Source organism: Chrysochloris asiatica, unplaced genomic scaffold (genome assembly GCF_000296735.1).
Source record: "Chrysochloris asiatica unplaced genomic scaffold, ChrAsi1.0 scaffold00120, whole genome shotgun sequence".
NCBI lineage: Eukaryota > Metazoa > Chordata > Mammalia > Afrosoricida > Chrysochloridae > Chrysochloris > Chrysochloris asiatica.
This window is the reverse complement of record NW_006408638.1, coordinates 8,552,011-8,559,169: the sequence shown is the minus strand read 5'-3', so window position 1 is coordinate 8,559,169 and position 7,159 is coordinate 8,552,011. Positions and strand designations below refer to the sequence as shown.

General features: G+C 39.9%; 1 pseudogene; it reads right to left on the bottom strand.

Moving 5' to 3' along the window:
- LOC102822473 overlaps positions 1-4,016 on the bottom strand; it is a 43,693-nt pseudogene extending 39,677 nt beyond the window's left edge.
- Between the last annotated feature and the right edge of the window lie 3,143 nt (positions 4,017-7,159).

Below are 7,159 nucleotides of genomic sequence, written 5' to 3'. Positions count from 1 at the left end.
CACCCGATCCGCCATTTTGTTTGTTCTTCCCCCACACACTATTAAATTAACTCCCTCTTGACAACTTATAAACCAGTAACTTCATGCCTTTATCGCCCCCTCATTTTAGGTAGTAAATGTCTAAGAAGTTGTCCATCTCTATCTACCCTGTATATGGAGAGTTTATGATTGATACTTGATGTGACGACTCCTTCCCTGTCAATTGGTATTTTGAGCTACTACATCCATAAGTATAGGTCAAGTTCATCAAATTGTAGCAATTTACACTTGTTTTCTTTATCAAAACTTGTTTTTTATCTTCTCCTAGTCGAGTTCTGATTATCAAGCTATTGTGGCTAGGTCAAATGGGTATTATCTGCAATGATGGACCTTTTTGTGCATTTCCTCTCACTTCATATCAGCTGGATGCTTCACTCTGAGCTCTAGCCTTCAGTGGCTATGTACTTGTCCATGGGCTCAGGGGTCTCCAAGTCTCACAACACTTCAGACCAATCAGCCCTTTCTTTTCTCTCTCTCATCTCCAGATCAAAGCAAATCTATGGAACATGCTTGAGCTAGCCCATTATTTATTACTGCCTTTCTACCTCTTCCATTCACCAGTAGACCAATGTGGTCACCAGCAAGCATACATATCTGCTCATGTGTTCCCTTTGACTTTCAGTCTTGGAGGGAGGTTTGTCCTGAAGGGCCTTGATTGCTTGTCTTGATGGTTCACCAGTGAACAACTTGCTTGTTCTTGTAGTAGCCAATCATACTGCCATTTTTGTTTAGGGTTTTTCCTGAAGATTTTTCTTTGAAGATGTATCGTCTGTTCCTCTAGCTATTCCAGGCTGACCTACTTGTCCTTTCTAGTAGGAATGTCCCACTTCAGAAGGTTCTGGATGGGGCTTAGATGTCCACCTAAGTTCCTATACACTGCAAAGACTCCACAAGGTGTTTATTTCACTGGGCAAGTTGTAGAACCCCTCTTAAGTATTCCAATCAGTTATAGACTGAAGATAGGCTTACATGCTTTCTGTAATTATATTTCCTGACATTCCTTTCTATCCCGCTGAAGTGTCTATTTTACAATTGTAGGCAAGGAAAACCAATATTCATAAGAGAGCCAAGCATCTTAGAATTATTTCCCCTGTTCAGATTAGAAAGCCCTGTTATTCCAAGGTTGAGCATCCATCACTATTTATCTCTGTCTCATTTAGTCCATGCAAGTTTGCCTCAGTGTTCCCCTATCTACCTTGTTCTTCCACTCCTTCCCCTTCTTGTGCATTGCCATCACCAACACCCAAACTATTAAGTGTCTACCCCCTACCCTGTGCTCTACCATCCCATCACTCTACCCCCTCAAGCCAACCACCCGACACCCACCAATAACAAACTTTATGCTTGTTTGTTTTTGTATGGGTAACTTTTCTTAAGCTTTTAAATTAACCATCATATGCAATATTTGTCCTTTTGTGACTGACTAATTTCACAAGGACTAAGGTGTGCCTGACCCATGCCATGGTATTTTCAATAACCTCATAGGCATTATGCTTTCTGATTGCCTCAAGGTAAATGTGATCAGGTGATGGGCTTCCCTTTTCACTCTTCTTATTACTCAACTCAGAATAAGTGTAGCTGGTATTGACTGCTTATCTGGTGTATGACAAATGGTGTTGGCTCTTGACTGGGTAGTTGGATTTTGTAAGGTTTGATTTTAGATTGCCTATGTGACCACAACTGCGTGATGAAGAGATAGTCTGTTCAATAGATGGAGCTGACAGAACTGGAAAGTGTTACGTAAAAGATTGAAAAAAGAACTTTACCTTATACAAAAACCAACTCAGCATGGATTAAAGACCTAAATGTGAATCCCAGAATTGTAAAGACCATCAATGAAAAAAAATAAGGACAAATGTGAGGGTTCTAATAGAAGGCAAACACAGTCTACTAAACATTTTGAAAACTACACAAACAAAAGTAGACAAAATACATGATTGGGATGTACTAAAAATGAAAAACTTATGTGCATCAAAAGACTTCACCAAAAGAGTAAAAAGTGATCCCACAGAATTGGAAAAAATATTTTGCAAAGACACATTAGACAAGGGATTAATATCTAAAATATATAGGAAACCACAACTACAAGAAAAAAAAAAAAAATCCAATTAAACAATGGGCACAGGACATGAACAGACACTCACCAAGGAGGAGATCCAGGCAGCTTTCACATGTATATAAGGTTATTGAAAATACCATGGCTTGGATCAAGCACACCTTAGTCTTCAAGCTGACATCTTTGCTCTTCAATATTTTAAAAAGGTCTTATGAAGCAGATTTGCCCAATGCAATATGTCATTTGTTTTCTTGACTGCTGCTTCCATAAGTGTTGATAATTGATCCAAGAAGAATGAAATCCTTGACAACTTCAATCTTTTCTCCATCGATAAGAATATTGTTTATTGGTCCAGTGGTGAGGATTTTTGTTTTCTTTACATTAAGATGTAATCAATAGCCATTAGAGAGATGCAAATCAAAACAACAATGAGATGTCATCTCACACCAAAAATAACAGCAAAGATCAAAAAAGTAAAGGACAATAAATGCCGGAAAGGATGTGGAGAGACTAGGACCCTCCTACATTGCTGGTGGGATTGCAAAATGGTCCAACCACTCTGGAAATCAATATGGTGCTTACTCAGAAAGTAAAAATAGAAGTACCTTATAATCCAGCAATTCCTTTACTTGGTATTTATCCACAAGAAATATGAGCCATAATATGATTAGATAGACGCACACCAATGTTCATAGCAGCACTATTTACAATAGCAAAAAGATGAAGACAGCCTAAGTGCCCATCAATGAAAGAATAGATAAATAAACTGTGGTCATACACACAATGGAATATTATGCTACCTTGAGCAATAATAAGGAAGCTACAAGCCACCGCATAACATGGATGAACCTTGAGAACATTATGCTGAGTGAAATTGTTGTTGTTGTTGTTAGGTGCCATTGAGTCGGTACTGACTCATAGCGACCTTATGCACATCAGAACGAAACACTGCCAGATTCTGGACCAACCTCACTACTGTTGCCACACTTGAGTCCATAGATGCTGTCACTTTGCCAATCCATCTTGTTGGGGGTCTTCCTCTTTTTCTCTGCCCTCCACCTTACCAAACATGATATCCTTCTCCAGCGACTGGTTCTTCCTGACAATATGTCTGAAGTTTGAGAGACAATGTTTGGCCATCCTGGCCTCCAAGGAACACTCTGTCAGTTACAAAAGGAGAAATACTGCATAGGACCATTATTGTAAAAGACAAAGAAAAAGAACACACACTAAAAGGGAATAAAATAAAATAAAATCCTTTGTTGGTTACCTGGATGTATGGGGTAGGGTGAGGGGAGGGTGGGGAAGGTGGAACACAAGGTGCTGAATAGACACAGGATAGCTTGAGTGCTGGGGGTGGTGCTGAAATACACATGAAGGTTGGTTCCCCTCAGGGCAAACCCCCTTCTAAGACTAAGACTCAAGGGGAATACACAAGCAGGCATGTGGTCTGACTAGTGATCATGTTGTTCACCAATAAGGGGAAGTAGGGGACAAATAGCAATGAATTTGTGAGCTAAGTCTGACCATGTTCAATAGACTCCTGTGAACCCAGGTTAAGACCTGGTTGGCCAACAGTATGGCAAGACCTGGGGACTCCTGGCCCCCAGAGAGAGTGACATGGCTAAAGAGGACTAGAGTGGACAGTGAAGTGTCCAGCTGATAGGAAGTGAGGAGAGAAGCAAATGAGTTCATGGATATTAAATCCTTAAAGCTCAAATGGTAACTTCTCTGTTTACAACTCTTTAAAAACTTTGAAATACCAACTGGATTAAAATCCAAATGACTGTAGGGCATTACACGATCTAACTCTGTAATCACTCTGACCTAATCTTTCATACTGTTTGCCATCTTGCTGGGTCCCTGGTCTACTTTTTGTCTCTTGAGCACCCCAAGCATCTTCCTGTTTCAAGGTCTGCATACTTGCTGTTTCTTCTCCTTAAAGTGCACTTTTTCCATATCTATTCACAGTTGCCCTTTTCTTATAATCTTGGTTTTAGCCCAATTATCATATTGTAAGAAAGAACTTTAATCTCAGGTCCCAGGTAAATTGCTGTCTATCCTGGTGCTCTGGTAGCGTAGTGGTTACGAATCGGGCTGCAAACCTTAAGGTCAGCGGTTCGAAACTACCAGCCGCTCCGCGGGAGAAAGATGAGGCTTTCTACTCCCGTAAAGATTTACACCCTCGGAAACCCTGTACAGGGTCGCTATGGGTCGGACCCGACTCGATGGCACTTAACAACAACAACAACAACATCCTGGTGTGGCACCTTAGGATAAAGCACTAGACCAGAAAGTTGGTTTGAATCACAAGGTGGGTGGTTACCAGCTGCTCCTTGGAAACCCGATACAGTGTCACTATGAGTCAGAACTGGCTCGATGGTACTTAACAACAACAATCCTGTTATGGTGCTGTAGGATAAGTGTGGGACTGGTAACCAATTCAAACTCACCAACCACTCCTCAGGAACCCTATGCAGGGTTGCTATGTGTCAGAACCTACTTAGTAGCACTTAATGGAAAAAACATCCATCCTCACAATCACATTTTATTCCATTACTCTATGTTTTTATTCTTTGAATATATGATCCCAGAATATGTTATGGATTTATTTTTGACTCTCTTCCATTAAAGTATAACCTCTGTAACAAGAAACTTTGATTCACTATTGAACCTCTATGTCCAGAAGAGTGCCAAGAACACATTAAAACCTGAAAAGAAGATTAATGAGCAAAGAAATAATGAACATATGACTGGATTATACAATGAACTCAGGCAAGACAATAAACCACTCTGGGATTTGCTCATATGGTATGTGGGGAATTCCAATTTCCTTAAGTTTCAAATTAGATTTTTGCCCAATTCATGGAAGATGGTTTACATTGAGGAACCTTATCAAGTTCTTTTAGTATGAGATACCCACAAGAACAGCATAAAATAACTTGGTGTAACTGGGGTTCTTGATCACACCTAGCTTCTCCCTCATGTTCCCATTTCAATAGCCAGATTTTACTGTTGGTTGCAGTATACTACCTTTAGATGGCAACAGGATTCAGGATTCAACAATGTACTTAACTGACTTATTGATCTGGACTCCTGGGATGGTGCTGTAGGATACGAACTGGACTGCTAACCACAAGTCTGGCATTTCAAACTCACCAGCTGCCCCTCAGAAACACAATACAGGGCCACTATGAGCTGGAAACAACTTAACAGCGCTTAGCAAAAACAGTTTCTTGATCTATACTTCAGCATTTCCAGAATGCAGGGCAGCTTACAGGCAGACAGCTTTTTCCAATATTTGCAATGCTACAAACTCTCTTTTCTATAAAATTGCAAGAAGAAACCAAATCATTCCTCATTTTCAGTGCATGTCAGAAAAATATAGGTCACAGTTTGTTAATAGTTTTACCATTACAATGAGTTGAACTCCGTTTTTGATGTTTGACTGCTGGCAGCTTTTAAGCCTCACCCTTTTCTTTTTCCTTTATGCCCTACATCTAAGTAAGCTGAGCATGAGTGCCCCTGCTTTACACTAGGAGACTCAAACCACAAAATTTCCCCTCTGAACTCAGAACTTTCCTCCCAGTCCCACCTCTTATTATTGTTTTGTTGTTTGATATTGTCAAGTAAATTTCGACTCATAGTGAAAGAGTAGATTTGTCCCATAGAATTTTTAAGGCTGTAATTACAGAGTTCTGTAGGATAAACAACAGACTGTGAATCACAATGTGGACAATTCAAACCCACCAGTTGCTCATCAGAAACCACATGCAGAGTCACTATGAATCAGAACGAATTCTACAGTACTTAGCAACATTATCTCACAGTTTGGGAGTCCTGTTGTGGCACTGTAGGATAAGCACTGGACCATAAGGTCAGTTTGAACCACAATGTAGGTGGTTCAAACTCACCAGTCACTCTTTGGAAACCCTATACAGTGTCACTATGAGTCAAAACAGACTTGAGGACACATAACAACAATTTTTATTAGAGCAGAATTCCACCAGGACTCTTGGTCCTATCTCTTAACCACAATAAAATTCAGGTCAGACTCATTTCCGCAAAGAAAGGGGACCTGCTTGACAAGCCTACTCTGCTCTTCCTAGAGACCTCAATTGTGTGAATAATAAACACCATTTCATAGCATGATGTGTTTTTGTGATATCATCAGTCTTCAACAAGTGAATCAGATTTTAAATAGAAGTCCATCTGCCTCTATTGTTATTTATAACAACCATCCTTAAGACAGGCCACTTATTGCTTATAATAAAGACTTCTTCACTGTTCTAGCTATTAGGTGCCATCAACGTGGTTATGACTCATAGTAGCCCATGTATAATATAATAAAACACTGTCTAATACTCCATTATCCTCACAATCATGTTTGGACCCATTTTTAGCCACTATGTCAATTCATTCTGTTGAGGATCTTTCTCTTGTTCACTGATTCCTTATCAAGCATGATGGTCATCTCTGGGAACTGGTCCCTTCTGATAACATATCCAATGTACAGGAGAGGAAATCTCACCAGGGAGCATTCTGACTGTACTTCTTCCAAGAGAGATCTGTTCATTCTTTTAGCAGTTCATGCTTCTTTCAATGTTCTTAGCCAACACCGTAATTTGAAGGCATCAATTGTTTGGTTTTCCTTATTGGTTGTTCAGCTTTCATATGCATATGAGGCAATTGAAAATATTGTGGCTTGGAGTAGGCATACCCTAAACCTCAAAGTAGCATACTTACTCTTTAACACTTTAAAGAGACCTTTTGCAGCAGATTTGCCCAATACAACATATCCTTTGATCTCTTGCAGCTTCCATGGACACTGATTGTAGATCTAAATAAAATGAAATCCTTGACAACTTCTAGTTTCTGCATTTATCATGATGTTGCTTATGGATCCAATTGTGAGAATTTTTTATTTCTTTATGTTGAGGTATGTTGTTGTTGTTGTTAAGTGTCGTTGAGTCGGTTCCGACCCATAACGACCCTGCACAGGGTTTCCGAGGGTGTAAATCTTTACGGGAGTAGAAAGCCTCATCTTTCTCCTGCAGAGCGGCT